Source organism: Cydia strobilella, chromosome 18 (assembly GCF_947568885.1).
Source record: "Cydia strobilella chromosome 18, ilCydStro3.1, whole genome shotgun sequence".
Lineage (NCBI taxonomy): Eukaryota > Metazoa > Arthropoda > Insecta > Lepidoptera > Tortricidae > Cydia > Cydia strobilella.
The window spans coordinates 6,381,578-6,398,375 of record NC_086058.1 but is presented as its reverse complement, the minus strand read 5'-3'; the positions used below and the strand labels follow the sequence as shown (position 1 = coordinate 6,398,375).

The following is a 16,798-nucleotide window of genomic DNA, read 5'->3' as shown; positions in this document are numbered from 1 at the left end:
TGAAAATTTGAGTCCCAGGGATTTAAAATACACAAACTGAAATACATAGTTGTCAAAAAAAAATAGATGTCAAAAATAAATTTTTGTAAAAATGTGACCACGCCCTTCTGGCTGACGCCGCGCCGGATCTCAACTGGCGTCTTTAACTTTCGCTAACGCCATAATATATTACGTGTGCCACGGTGGCACCCGTCCCAATTTCTGGTGTAGGTACGTATGCATAAATTAAATTTTTGAAATTCTGTAAAAGAGTTGATTAAGTGAAACAGATATTTCACTTAGTAAGTATAAAAGCGTCATAATTTATTTATTTAGTTGCTTCTGGCTGTTTAGACACAACAGCCAGAATAGTTTACACTTATAGGTAACACAATTATTGATCTGAGAGAAACAACTTGCAGTACATGCACATTCGTAAATTAACAAGACAATTATAAACTAAAACATTTATGAACAAGTAAATGAATGAGAATATTTAAGAAATAATAGCACAATAAGCGTGATTTAATGTTACAGTGGCCATCGGAGAGGCCAAGGTGCTCACAAATATTTGAACACGCCTCTATTGTCAAGGCGCTAGAGTGCGTGTTCAGATAATTTTAAGCACCTCGGCCGCTCTGATATATCTGATGGCGACTGTACCATTGGAACCAATCTCGCGCGATAATAGGTAGATGCAGATGTTATCTGATAGTATAGCTAGCGGAGGCCGCAGCGTCGCCGTTCGATTTCCGTTCAATCTCGCGACGACCGTGGTGCCGTTTATGCCTTTTGTATATTTGTATGTGTATATCTGGCTTAATTGTGACTACTATTATTAGGGTTATTAACATTGATAGTTATTAATAACTAAATACTAGGTTAAAATATTTCTGTAGAAGCTCCTCGTTAGGAGCAAAATATGTCGAGCGATTATTAACTTGAAAAAGGTGATTGATTTAATACATTTAATGTGCCTAAGAGTCACTGCAGAAGTTTTATTACGGTATTTGAACACGATGAAACTATTTTTGCTTCGGTGAAGGATTTACAGAGTCGTCAAAAAGCACACGGTCTGTTCCTTTCACCGTGCCGTGCAGCTATAGAACGGAGCAAGACTGTCGTTTCCTGGCTGTCGTCTGCCTAATTGTACCCACCCCGTGGGATAGACAGCTTTCGAAGTAGTTTCAATGCTAGAAAAAAAGTTTGAGAAGAATACTGGAGTCTTTCGATCCCATTGCCGGAAAAGAGGGCTAATATCTTGATCGACTAATATTCACTATAGCAACGTAGATGTAGTTTGAACAAGACGACCAAAATATCATCACACTCACTATACGCAGGTACTTCTCATATAACCCCGGCGAGTCAAAGCTCTGGCTCATAGCGGCAGGTATCTCCGTGTACAAAGTGGATATAGTTAACACTCCTTAGTTCTTTGAAAATGCCACTTAGAGATCATATAACAAAAGAGGCATACCTATAATAGTTTACGAAAATATAACTTTAAAAATATGAGTAGGTAGGCAGGAGGTTATAATTTTTTTGATGTAGTTATTTATACGAGTATGTCATTCTGTTGTCATTTGTATATTTCAGGATTGCTGGCAATTTGGAATTTTATGTCGAGCGTCGTTCCAATTTTGACCCGAGAAAATTTTCGCGACATTACTTTATACGATACCATCATCATCATCATCCCACGCAGACGAAGTCGCAGGCTAAAGCTAGTGCGGTATAAATAAATAGTTGGTCAAGCAAATCTTGTCAGTAGAAATAGGCGGCAAATTAAAAAAAAATGTAGGCGCGAAGGGATATCGTCCCATAGAAAATTTGATTTTCTACTGACAAGATTTGCTTGACCAACTATATGTCAACTTTCTTTTTGTTTTTTTTAGTCAACCAAAGTTCCAGGACCGCTTCGTATTACTAACATAACACTGTTACGGTTTTAGTATTTCAAAATGGATGTATTGGTGTATTTCAAAATGCATGTTGTCGCGGCAATTCTCGAATCCCGGTAGAAACCGGCGGAAGGTTTGCAGACATGCGGAAATGCAGTCTTGTATTGGAGATTACAGTACATAATAGCCTTGTATCGGTGATTGGAGTATACATATTGAAGATCAGTGGAGATAGGAGACTACAAGGGCGATTCAGATTGTTACATGCACCTTGTTATACATTTTGGGATTTCAACTTTATGAGAATTCAACTAGCTCCTAATGATTTTAATATGATGTGTTGTAAACGGCATGTTCCATCTTCGTGGAAGACGGCCCTTGTGCACCCTGTGCCTAAGTGTAATTGTACGCTTGAGTTGGGCGTGCAGCGGGGCGGGGCGTGCAGCGTGCATGTTAAACAAATGCAAACTTATTGGAGCGGCCTTAGTGCACGCTGCTCACATCACTTGTGAGCCCGACGCCACGCTGCACGCCCCGCCGAACGCTCCGATTCGAGCGTCCACTCAGGCCAAACTAAGGCCTAAGTGTAAGGCCGCTCCTATACGGTTGCATTTGTTTAACATGCACGCCCAACTCAAGCGTCCACTCAGGCTTTACATTAGGGCGATAGAGCGGACCAATCGAATTACAGGCCTATCGCTATCACCTCCAGGTTTTGAACTGGTTCTGATACGACCTTGAATATCGTCTTGGTGATTGACGTGCATCTCATGCACGACTTCACTTCATTTCGCATGCATAAATCAGCGTGAGCGATGTTCAGGTCGTGTCAATATAAGATCAAAACCCAAGTTGTTACGGTACGGGGCTACAGTATGGGGTTCTTCAAAAAAGGAGTGTACAGGTTTTTAAAGGGTCGGCAACGCGCGTATAATATCTCTGGTGTTGCAGGCGTTCATAGGCTACGGTAACTGCTTACCATCAGGCGGGCCGTATGCTTGATTGCCACCGACGTGGTATAAAAAAAAAAAACAACCGAACGATCGACAATACGAGAAGAGTAATTTAGGATATAATAGAATAGAAGAGATTTATTCAGAAAACGCTTAAATTTAGGTATTACATAGACAACATAACAATTTATTATTATTAATAAGAGTCACTGAAAGGGTCTCCACAGCTTCATGTTAAGATACCAGTTAAGGATCTCGACGCTGGTCTTCCGTGGAAACCCTTCCGAGAGAGCGCAACTACACGCTAAAGTACATAATATTTTATATTTTATTTTATATCAGTGCAAAGCTTCAAGTAAATTTAATAAGGCATAATTATTATTATTCAATTAAAAACTATAATAACAGATTACGGTACCTAAACAGTCATTAATCGAAAGGTGAAATAAATTATATATTAAATTATATGGGAGGCGTTCGTTATAGCATGGATGGCACAGGAGTATACCCAATATTTATATTTTTTTGTAAGTTGAGAATGTGTTTTTTAAAATTACATTTAAATGAACCAACTGATGATGAATTTAACCGATAAATTTTTAATTTATGTAAGTAAACGGCTATGGAATATTTGTACATCCAGTTTTTAGAACATGATCTGCAATTACGCACCACATGTTACTCATACTCTGCATGATACTATTATTAGCTTGCTCAAGCACGTCCGTGCGTAATATTGCATGACAGTTTCCGCTACGCCGTAGATGTCGTAGCCCGCGTAGCACCCATTTATAGCGGGTGCTACGATGTTGCAGTCGCCGTCTTCTGATTTGGCATGAATTGTGTATTTGTAGTCAACACACGTCAAAGTTATGTGGTGATACTATGTTACTAACAGCAATACAATGTCGGGCATCACAACTGTTAGTTGCAGTTGGCAACTTGACGTAAGCAATACAAATTGAATTAAATTACAAAAATAGTCTTAATCATTTTTTACGGTCTGTAAGCCGTCATCCATTAGGTGCCAGATGCCAATAAAATAACAGTAGGCTTAAGCAGGTATTACAATACAGACAATGGTAAAATATTATACAATCGTCCTAATCTCTTCTTAAACAAAAAAAGCTTACTTTAACTATGTTGTTTGCAATTTAAGCACTGTTCACGTTTCACCCTAGGCAAAACTTCATTTTCTTTATTATTACTTGGCAAAATACTATTCCATTACAAATCTTGTGGCGATGTTTCACAGCAAATTCAAACTGTTAACACGCTCCATTACTCTCAAGCGAAATAATAAAGGTTACCACATTTACTATCAATATCCGGGAATGGCTATCGTTCATCTCTCGCATCGTAATGTCATTGTATCTCATAAACATTTGCATAATTCGAATCAGCATTTATTCGGCGGTTGTTTATTTGCAAGATTTGCTGAACGAATGTTGTTTCTACAAGTAACCAGGCTGATCGTATTAGTTATACGAACGAGGGCGAGTCATAGTCTCTGACGAGTTCTACAGGTCAATTCAATCTTACATTTTGATGTCCTATTGTTATCATTCACGCGTGCGACTAGCTCGCACCAATAAATATGTACAATCTGTTTAAAAAAAATACGAACAAGTACGCGATAGTTACTCATGAAATAAAACTATGAAAACGGATTATATCGCGTATATTGAATTTATAATACATCATGTGTACGCGATATAATCCGTTTTCATAGTTTTATTTCTTAAGTTTATGTCCTTCACATGTTTTCGAACACATTCGAGTCTTGAGAAGTAGGTAAGGATGGCGTGAGGAAACCTACATAAGAAATTGTAAAAATTCGATAAATCTACATATAAATTGTAGCACAAACCTTATTATTGGAGGAGGTCTATGTCTAGTCGTGGGACGAGAACGGTTCCGAGTCTGCATAATAGGCATGAGTGTTCTTCTGATAGGTATAATGAAGCCTTCTCATTTTCGAAAAGAGAAGATAGTTCTATATTCGCTTTAACCTTTTTTTTGCTATAATGCCAAACATTTCATAGGTAGTGGTACCTATTCTATTAGCAACTGCACATTCACTTCACTATCGTCGACACGAGGTAACTGTCAATTTGTAAACCTTATCGTAGCGAGAACTTTAATAGATGTGTTCATTTATGGATGTTGCTGTTAGTACACTGATTCGCTAAACCTTTGACTCGCTTATACTTCTTAAGTGTTTGGAATCGCACCCTTGATTGGGTTCGTTCGACGCTTAAGACTACTGCCGATCTGATTTATATGAGGATGTATTTTTAACTAATATTTTGCTAAGCGCTGATGTGTGTGTTTTATTTGGAAGGATGTCAATAAATCACTTTATTGGCTTGGCGTACGACTGTTTATTTACACTGGACCTAATGCATATTCATATTTATTCATTCATTCATATTAGGTTATTGTCTATAACAATATTTTTTTTAATCAAAATAATTACAAACTTAATTGTCAAATAACGATACTAGTTGGTTATTCCCATTTCCGATCTCATTCAAAGTCTCATTGCATATTACGTAATCTTGGATTTATATAAACATGTATAAATGTGCCATTTTCACCCAAAAGGGTACTTATTGTCGCTTGTCAGTAAGGCGCTATTTCCATATAGCTTCAACTAGAAATCAACCTTATCGACAAGCGACAATGTGGTACCTTTTGGTTGAAAACGTCACAAATGCTTAAAATAGAAGCTCCAGTTACTGCGCGTGGCACCGTCTTCCGTGTCTGTCGCACAATACACGAATTATAGAGGTGAGTAGATTATCTCGAGTAGTAGTAAATTCTATGAAGAAACTGATGAACTCTATTTATTAAGCACTTACTTAGCTTTGGGTTTTCTGCGCCGCACAAGGATTTAAATATTCCAACCAAATTTAAATGAAAATATAGGCCACGAGGCACTCGCAATAGTCAATGCGGCAATTCGGAGCTGCATATTACTTCGATCTGTGGGTTGCCACACCGAATAAGGCGATTTATGTGTCGCGCCTGCAATACCTCGCCATGGAGGCCAATTCCAAATTACATTTTGACATCAAAATTAAATAAATTATGTCTTTTTGTTATCATTCGACCGTGCGTCTCGCTAGCCCCAATGAATGCAAAACGAGTAAAATGCACAATTGCATACGCTAAAATGACATCATTTAGATATCACTTTGATGTCAAATGTACGTTCGAATTGTCCTCAAGGTAGGTGTTTATGTACGTCTCGGTACGACCTGAGGGTATTACAGCTACGATCACGCCATTACGTTTGTCGTACATGTGACTTCTGTCGATTTTTACACCGAAACAGGTCACGCATCAGAAAACCGCAGTGTCGTCAAAGTAATGCTTTTTTAATAGATATTTATGTCAGTGCGATGAATAAATGATTTAGAATGTCTGATCTCTAAATAAAATAATTGACATTTTATTGTCTTCGGTTACCGCGATAGTTACTCATGAAATAAAACTATGAAAACGGATTATATCATATGTCGGGCAGACGAAACGGAGCATTTCCACTCGGGTGAAGGAACACATAGCTGATGTCAAGCACCGTCGACCTAGGTCTGCTGTCTGTGAGCATGTCATGGATAAAGCCAATCACTCAATCAAGTTTGATAAGCCTCTGGTTCTTGCCAAGGAGAAGCGTTACATACCCAGAATGCTGCGCGAGGCCATTGAGATTAAGAAATATCCAAACTTTAATAGGGAAGATGGCTTTTCTCTACCACCAGCTTGGGATCCTGTAGTCCACCTGATAAAGGAGCAAGCGAGACATAGACTGTGAGACCGTAGTGTTGGATGATGCTGGACATTCTGATGTTTTGAAAAGATGTGTCCCGCCGAGTTTGTTGCCGGTCCCATATTGGGATACCCTCCTACAATTTAGGAGGGAATTAAATCTTCTCGGGTCCGTGGTGTAGGGTTGGAGCCGGCATAGTTTATTTTTATCGCGTATATATATATATCTTTACTTGAAAAAATAATTATAGTGTATAACTAGCCTTATGAACCGATTTTGCATGTACAACCAGCCTTAAAGTTTGTAGTCTATGATTGTTCATTATTTTAGTATGTGGGTATTTTTGCATTTTGTAATTTTTCCTCAGTCACCCGTTGACCACGAACGCTGTAAAGAGTTCGAAACGTCGGGATGTATTATAAATTCAATATACGCGATATAATCCGTTTTCATAGTTTTATTTCATAATTGACATTTGTCATCAGTGTTATTACCATAGTCATAATAGATAATAACATCAGAACAAAGGCCGGTACAACGACCGGTCGTTACTGTATTTACCCACCGGCGCCTTAGTATATCAATTTATCTTATTTAAAAATAACTTTATCACCATAAATCAGCTTACAGCAAAGCCCTAGCTCTTATAACCTGAAAAGGTGCGTGAAGTTGGCGATCGCTCATTAGCGGCACAATAGCCTCGGACTAAAACACTCAAGTCCACGCGGAACTGAAAGCGTCTACGCCCTTTTGATCTCACAAGGCAGCACAATAGGGCGGCACAATGCTGCTCGAACATAATGCAGTATAGCGGGCATTTAGACCGCGCCTTCACTGTGCCTGTATGGGCTACTTATTATTGGGAACTCCGACGTGGATTTCAGTTACAGGGCGTTTAATGTTGTGTTTATGAAGTGAATAAATAGTATGCGACGTATGCAACTGATAATTCTTTATCCAGAGTATGGATATAAATTGGATTTGTTCTGTTGGGAGCTCGTAATATGATAAAAACTCAATGATTCATAAAATTTAAATAGACACTAATAGCAACTTTTATATCAGCTAATGTTTCACAAGCTGTGTAAAACTGTATGGGATTGCATCCTTGCGCAAAATTGTTACAAAATTACAAGATTTGTCGTCAATTAATGTTATTCATCCTAAAGATTCAGAATGCGATATATGATCCCGAATAGACATACGAGTAAGTATTAGTTATAGGGTATAGTTACTATGTTTAATTAACTTCCCAAAGACTATTAACTTCGTTAATTTCAGGAAACGATGAAACCCAATAGTTTACCGACTATGTACACCGTATCGGTTACTTGACAAATACAGCGTTCCTAGTACTAGTAATATTTGCTTATAAACGCCTGTTATAAACTTTTATGAGCCGGGACTGAGCGGTATTACCGAAACAGTCGCTTAAAGCGAGTTTACGAAGTTTACGTGCCTGAAAAGTGGCGAGGCCACGTATAAAAAACCGGCCAAGTGCGAGTCGGACTCGCGCACCGAGGCTTCCGTTACATTACATAATTTTAACAATGTCTTTTTTATGTGAAACGTGAGTGAAAGGTAAATTGCGGTTTACGATTTATGACGTATTAAAAAAAACTACTTACTAGATCTCGTTCAAACCAATTTTCGGTGGAAGTTTGCATGTTAATGTAAATCATATATTTTTCTCAGTTTTATCATTCTCTTATTTTAGAAGTTCCAGGGGGGGGGGGGGGGGACACATTTTACCACTTTGGAAGTGTCTCTCGCGCAAACTATTCAGTTTAGAAAAAATATATATTAGAAACCTCAGTATCATTTTTGAAGACCTATCCATAGATACCCCACACGTATGGGTTTGATGAATTTTTTTTCAGTTTCAGTTCCAAGTATGGGGAGCCTCCAAAATTTATTGTTTTTTTATTCTATTTTTGTGTAAAAATCTTAATGCGGTTCACAGAATACATCTACTTACCAAGTTTCAACAGTATAGTTCTTATAGTTTCAGTGAAAAGTGGCTGTGACATACGGATGGACGGACAGACAGACAGACATGACGAATCTATAAGGGTTCCGTTTTTCGCCATTTGGCTACGGAACCCTAAAAACCGTATTTTTTTAGTCCTAGTGGCAGGATGTTGACGAAATTTTGAAGTTTAAGCTTTAAGCTTCAATTTCGCAGGTTTTTTAGTACCTAGGAAATTTTTAATTATTTAGTACGTATCTTTTTGTGTGATAAATAGTTGTAGGATTTTAAATGTTGTTAAGTCGTTTAATATGTATCACACGTACGGAATTACGGATACTACGATTCGGTTTCGCGTATCAACTTTAAATTACTATTATTAAGCGTATTTTCGAAGCATTTCAACAACAAACTGTACCAATCTTCGATATTTCCACGCAAATACAGGTATAAATATATAATTCCCCGCGTACAAACACAAGTTTATCCCGCAAATATCCTCCGGCGACGGACAAAGACAAATAGGTCACGGAGGTGTGCTCAGAATGTCATCAGCGTGATATTGCGTCGCTAGGTGCATTCCGCGCCCCACGCATTTTTATATCGCCAACTATTTCACCGGCTCAATAATATAACGCCCATTCAATAAAGCGATATTAAACGTTGTTTTTGCTGTATTGATCGGTTTTATTAAATTATTTGCAATGGCATTTAATGAACTTTCTGCTGAAGCTATTAAGCATAAAAGGTAGCTAGCTAATAGCTAAAGCTTCCTCATTTTGAGAATATCTATTTTGCCATTTGATATCTTCGTTTTCAATCATTAATATTACTTATAATTTTGCTTTAGAAAAAAAAATATAAGTCTTACACTTATTATGACTTAGCAGAAAATAATTGAATTAAGGATACAGGATACAAACAGGCATCATATCCCCAATAAAAAAATAAGTACTGCCGCTCTGACAAAATGTCAATCGATTATTTCTTTATGGTCCTAAATTATAATTGTATTTATAGAAAGGTATATTATCGTTAACAACAAAATTTTGTAGGTGACGGTGCGAAGAAAATAAAGACGCCCCACGGTGTATATTTTATCAAACAAAAATGTAATTTTTAGGATAAGTATAATTATTCTCTAGTCACGTGTCTCGTGTAGCCAAAGATGCTTGACGTTATTTCTCATTATTTGAGTTATAATCACACGATAATAGCACAATTTTTATTTAGTGGAACTCAAAATTAATTATTCTAGAACATGCTGAATAAATGATCCAGCAGGCACATATCACTTTAGTAGGCTAGGGTAGGGTAGGTAGGCTGAGTAGCTGCCACGCCGCCGCCGCGCACGTGATGTACTTACTGCCTTCCAGCTTCAGACGGCCATTACTGCTACAATAGGCTGGAATTAAACTTGTAATGCTTTACGAGGTAAGTAATAAACTATTACCATATTCTGGTAAGTGTGTATTATTAACTTAACAACCTAAGGAATATTTCTTGGAATTGTTTTTCGTGTGTCAGTTCAAACACGATCTTTTCCTAGATTATCCAAAACGCGTCACTACCCACTATGCTAGACCGGTCGCCAAAATGCTCCTTTGCTCCTTTAATTAAGCTCTTAGTAACTTGCCATAAGATACATTACTAGAAGAAAAATCTACAAAGCTCCTATCCACAAGAATTTCCACTGAGTGTACATAATAACACGCATATGATCATACGTTACGTTCTGTCCATGTTATGTAAACAGACGTGCGTAAAGCGTGGGGATCAACAATCGATGGCACCCGCGCCGTCCCGCTTTATTCATAACTTATTTTCAAGCGTTGCAAGTCCAGTAACTGGTATAACTTGATACCTCGTAGTATAACTTGATAACTAGTTAATGTATTTACAGACGACGAAAGTAATTATGCAATGGCAATGGGATTACTGCTGTAAAACAGACAACCATCTGAGTAAATGAGATTTGCATAATAATAAATGTTATATGAACACCTAGACGAATGAACTTTTGAGGGTTGTTGAATGAACAGAGCAATGAATGGGAAAAACTCAGGATGGAAGATGAATTAGGGCTAGTAATTATTTTATTAGTGGTTAGATTTATTCGTCAGCTCCTATGCAACTGATGATGCTGTGGACCTTAGCTTTGGAGAAATTTATAGGCTTCTCCAATTGCTACGATCTTTAGCTACCAGCAATAACTTGTAATGTCAGTAAACAGATATTGAAATATCATATAAATAAGTCGTCCACCAAGCATCGACATTTTTATGTCGTCGCTTATGTAAAGTGGCGCCCAACGTGGGGCGAAGCCGGATTGGTGTTGAGCCTCCCGTTACAATTTGTTTATTGGTGTACCGTATTATCCTGTAGCCCAGGGTCATACTGGTCTGTTACAATGCAGCCATGATTTTGTGAACGGCCCCCTGACCCGCGCGCGGCCAGCCGTGAAGCGCCGTCGCTCGACAAATTACCGGCGTGTGTCACAAATATTACTATACTTTTAACTTGTTATTAAGAATAAACAGCAGTATTTTATGACATTTACGATTGCACCGTGGAACTTTGAAACGAATTGACTTTACAACAATTCTAGTTTGTAGTATAGTTTTTTGGAAATGCCACAACTACGCCACATGCAAAATGTCACTTATATGCCAAGATCATAATCTGGACCCGGGCTATTTCAATTACTGTATATTGGCAAGTGGGATTTATATGCCAAGAAGAAAGTGGTATGACAATTAAAAGTATGACAACAGTTGTAATGCGACCAGAGGGAGTTCCGTATTAGCCCATATTCATAAATACGGTATGATAGTGTGTATGTTGCATTTTTAACATTGTCGCATGATTACACAGGTCGACTGTAGGTGTTCTGTGTGTCTATAGTTAATAGTTGTTAATTTGTCAGTGTCAGTATTCACCAGTCAGTTATCAGAGGGGGAGGGTTATTTATGTCAGCTATTGATAATTAAATGGTCATTTTCGATAAGTACATTTCCTTTAAAAGAGAAGCAGATATCTGACCTGCAGCGACAAAACGTCAAGCGATTGACCATGATATCACAATCAACGAACTACTAAAATAAATAAATATAAGGGGACAACTTACACAGATCAACCTAGCCCCAAACTAAGCAAAGCTTGTACTATGGCTGCTAGGCGACGATATACATACTTATATAGATAAATACATACTTATATACATAGAAAACACCCATGACTCAGGAACAATTATTTATGTTCATCACACAAATAAATGCCCTTACCGGGATTCGAACCCAGGACCACGGCTTCACAGGCAGGGTCACTACCCACTAGGCCAGACCGGTCGTCTATCGTACTTATACCACTATAGGTATACAGTCATATTGTACTTAACTGTACCGCCCAAACCGATGTCGAGGCTCAAACTGTTTCCCGCCTAAATAGTCCATCCTTTGTGGCATGAGAGTAATCATCTTACGTTGTAGCGCTCAGCGGCCGGAGCTTAATGGCCTCTTCAGTACTGCCGATGAATCCTAGAGAGCTACGCGTAGCGTAGGACAGATACCGGAAAGGGGATCACCTTTTTTCCGTTTAACGAAGAAGGCTAGGCAATATTTTTCATGAGTATGAATGTACGAGTATGGCCCTTTCATTTACCTTAGTGATTAAATGGATGATCAGATTTTAACATAAACGTATATCTCTCTCTCTTTGCCTAGCCACGTCCCATTTCATTTGGGGTCGGCTCTCCTCGTCAATCTTCGCCACACTCTTCGGTTCTGGGTCGTCGTGTCGTTGATTTGGGCTTTCTTTAGGTCATTGTTGATGACAGACATCCAAGTTTGAAGGGGTCTACCGGGATTCTTCGGACCGGTGTTTATACTGAGGACCTTTCTGGTCATATGATCCTCGGGTCTCCTCATTACGTGTCCATACCACCTTAGACGGGTTTCAGCGAGTTTCTCCTCAATGGGTCTGACTTTAAAACTGCCACGGATGAACTCATTTTTGACCCTGTCTAACAAGGTGACACCTCCCGCCCATCTCAGCATCTTCATCTCCGTCGTATGCACTTTAGTGGTATGGACTTTTTTCACTGGCCAGCATTCAGCACCGTATGTAAGGGCGGGGCGCACAGCCGTTTTATATATTTTTCCCTTTATGCGCACTGGCATTCTGTTGTCACATAGTACGCTCGATAATTCTCGCCACTTCATCCAGCCAGTGTTAATTCGGTGGGTTATATCAGCGTCGATTGTTCCGTCGTTTGAAACAACAGATCCCAGGTATTTAAAATGGTCGACTTTGCTTAGTGGCTGGTCCTGTAGACTGACAGTTTGGTGTTGGTTGGCTACCGAATAGGAGCACTGCATGTACTCGGTTTTGTTTCGACTAATTTTAAGTCCAGCGGATTCTAGTGCAGTTCTCCAGCGTTCAAGCGATTCCTCGAGTTCAACGTGGCCATCTCTTATTAGGACCACATCGTCCGCATAAAGTAGGTCCCAGGGTGGCTCCTTCTGAATTTTTGCTGTGAGGTGCTCCATTACGAGATTGAAAAGCAGTGGGCTCAACGCTGACCCTTGGTGTACACCTACTGCTACCTCAAATTCATCGCTTATTCCGGCCGGGCATCGTACTTTGGTGGTGGCGTTGCTGTACATGTCAGTTACGATTTTTACGTAGTATTCTGGCACGTTTTGTGACCGTAGTGATTTTAACATAAACGTATATAAGAAAGGTATATATTACCGATCAGTCCTACTAGATAGAACATAATTTTAAGAAGGCGTGCGGTCTAAGAATTTAGTATGAGGCCTATGTTTGCGACCTGCGCATACTAATTTTTGCGGGTCTTATTTTCTCATTATTGGTCGTAAGTGAGCGCCTGTATCCTACGGTGACTGCTTTAGCAGTAACAGCCATTCTAACTGACGATTGGTCTTATTTACATAGGTAGATGGCGTTATCCATAAACAAGCCTCAGTTAGCTTTTAACCATTTTCTTTATTTTCTGTTATTTTGACTTATGTAGGTATTTATAAGAAAGGGATAAAACATAAATGAGCTAATTGAGGCATTGTAAAGTTTTATATAAGGGGGATATACCTACTTAAAAAAACCGGACAAGTGTTAGTCGGACTCGTGCACAAAGGGTTCCGTACTATTACGCAAAAAACGGCAAAAAAATCACGTTTATTCATGCGGGATTAGATAATAATTTTATTCTGTTTTTAGTAGGTATTTGGTGTTATAGCGGCAACAGAAATACATATATTATGTGAAAATTTCAACTTTCTAGCTATCACGGTTCATGAGATATAGCCTGGTGACAGACAGACAGACGGACAGTGGCGTCTTAGTAATAGGGTCCCGTTTTTACCCTTTGGGCACGGAATCCTAAACACTTCAAAAAAGTAATAACTTGAAATGGGTAAGCTTATGATTTTGCATTCACTATATAAATATCACATTGCAATCTGGTGCTGACTGCACAAAATATGTGCAGGGATAACTAGACAATAGTCTATGATAGTTCCAGAAACGGGTCATTAGTGCAGTAAGTCTCTGTCTCTGGTCTCGACGACAGGCTATTCGGGCCACGTCCTCCCCATTAGAGCCGATCCCCGCCCAGGTATAATAATAATAAGAATGGGTTGAGGAATGAATAAACATAAAGTATACTGAATGCGGTTTGTTACTATTAGTAGTATTAGTATTTGTGATGTGACTTAATAATGCTTAGGCAAATAAGTTTTTGTTATAGATTATATTTTCCTATTACATTAGTGGTCTATTTCAAAGACTTTTTGATCTTACTAGTTGGAAATGAACATGCAATTGAAATAAAATTGCTATAAACGGTCATACTTCGTAAATTAAAATGAAAAGGGATGAAAATCTGCGCACCATTAACGCCACCTGGCACTAGCGATTAATTAGCTGAATTGTAAAACTCGGCTTTTAATGAAATACTGTGTGAAAATATTAATTTGTATTGCATTTCAGCACATTATTATTGAGTTAAATGGACTTAATGGTATAATTAATCTTTAAAATTATCTTCGACAATAAAAAAAGACAAGACGATATTGTCCTCGGGGTCTCAGAGAAAGATTAGAGGTTGACATTAACATCTTTTGGTTGCGCGTTGCGCGAAATATCAGAAATAAAGGTACCTAACAAAATAAATTCGTGATATACCCGATATTATAGTTTTAACATGTAGTAGGTATACTGTCTTAAATATGTTGTCTGTTATAGGCGTTTTATAAAATTTAATAGGCACCTGAAAAAATATACCAGGCTAGCATGGACCAATAGTCGACGAAGTAGCTAAAAAATAGTTCAGGTACCTTTATAGATACACCTGTACTCAAGGATCAGGTGGATGATAATGTGTTCCGTACAAAGGACAATATATCTCGTTAACTACGGGAGGGAACAAATAAAATCACCCTGGTCACATTCAACAAATTGATTTATCCTAAAAAAGAGAAATTGAAAAAGGTATTGGTTTTGTGAAGTAAGTAAGCTTACTCTTGTATTTCTGAACTTTATAAAGCTGTTCAGGACTACATTGTTCTTTTCATTAGCTATTGGAAGTACTTTAGTATCGTGTTTACCTTTGATAATTGTCTCGATTTACTTTAAGTCCATTTTGCTGAGAATAAAGTAAAATTTATTTCCTTTTGTTACGTCTTTGAGGAGGTTTTAAGTGATTTTATATTAGAAACCTACCGTAATAGTTAAACGATGTATTAAAATTTCTATCTTTTAAAATTTCTTACGCAGCGTACTACGTAGGCGAACAACACGCGAACGCGAAGCGAAGCGATGCGGCGAGGGGTGAATCAATCCTTTGTTACCTATAGAAGTGCCCTACGTGGGCGATCTCGTTGCGAATGCGAACGCCGTGGGCGCACCGCGCCGCGCCGCTTCGCTTCGCGTTGTTGTTCGCTTACGTAAGACGCTGTGTTATTGAAGCTGTTAATAAATAAATAAATTTTGCTGGTATTGAGATTCCAATTGTAAAATATAAAACTCGCCTTATCAATTTCGTGTATTTATAAAGTGGACGAGCAACCATGATAAAGTTTATAGAGTCGGACCAAGCTAGAGAACATGCGAAAGGCCATGCCAGGAAAAGCTAAGTGAATCTGCCCCCAGCGAGTTTTAGCTTGTAATTTCGGCTTGGTGGTAGCGCCATCTGTGCGATAATCAAATTTTCTTGATTTCCGAGGCACGTTTTTTCCTTAGACTGTATTCATTTTATACGGATAGGTCTTTGGAGTTGTTAATCGATTAGCTTGAACGAGCGTGTATAGAAAATGTATAGCGATGTATTCAAGTAAAAAAAAAAACACCTTGTTCTCCCACAGATAAAATTAAGTAAATACATTCGTTTTGTAACTCAATAAAGAGGCTAGCTTTGGTGAAAAACTTGGAGCTATCTGTGATCTGAAAGTACTTAAATAAAAATAAAAATGTCGTATAATAGTCATTACTATACGCACAACATACTGGACGCACGTCAAAATCGGCAGGCTATAAAAAAATATCGAAAAAAGATCATATTTCGTTGTTTTTTTTTTTTTACAAAAAACTATAAAGTTTTGGGGTCTGAAATTTTGCATACTTGTTACTAATAGAAAGCCACGTCACTTAGCTTATCCTGGCATGGCCTTTGAAAATTATTTGCAACTGACACTTCATTTCGAATAAAATGTCATCTCGACTGATATTAGAATAGAGACCAAATCAAATTTCTTTGTTTCTCAGAGATGTTCTAAATTTGAATGTAATTAAGTTATCGGTTATCGATAACGTAAAGTTAAAATTACGGTGCACCCACAGACAGGTTTGTTAATATGTATAGGCCGTTAACTTATCGTTTCTGAACATGTTATAGGGAAGTTATGTTATTGATGTAGATAAACCATTTTATTTAGATCTAGCCGACGTTAATGATAACAAAAAAAGGATATTTTAGTATGGGCTGCAATGGCCACTTCAGGTTTTAAAGTAATACCCCGAAATAGAATTCCAATCTTAAATGCAATTCTACTCAAAAACATAAAGCAACTTTAGTAAAATAAAATCCACAACAGAATATTTCTGGCTGAAGAATTTAATACAGAGCAGCTACAAGGTTTAGCTGGCAGTAAACAAAGGCCAAAATTTTGCCCAACTTTATATCATAACAAGGGGCAACGCA

The 16,798-nt window shown here is 38.1% G+C and overlaps 2 long non-coding RNA genes across 2 annotated transcripts in view; one reads left to right on the top strand and one right to left on the bottom strand.

The window, feature by feature from the left end:
• The window catches only part of LOC134749454 (uncharacterized), a 128,989-nt gene that overhangs the window by 1,977 nt on the left and 110,214 nt on the right, over window positions 1-16,798 (bottom strand). The gene's annotated exons all lie outside the window — the stretch shown is intronic.
• Window positions 8,490-16,798, top strand: part of LOC134749451 (uncharacterized) — a 45,813-nt gene continuing 37,504 nt past the window's right edge. Inside the window, exon 1 of the long non-coding RNA XR_010128490.1 lies at window positions 8,490-8,606. This is a non-coding gene — a long non-coding RNA (uncharacterized LOC134749451). The remainder of the gene's footprint in view (window positions 8,607-16,798) is intronic.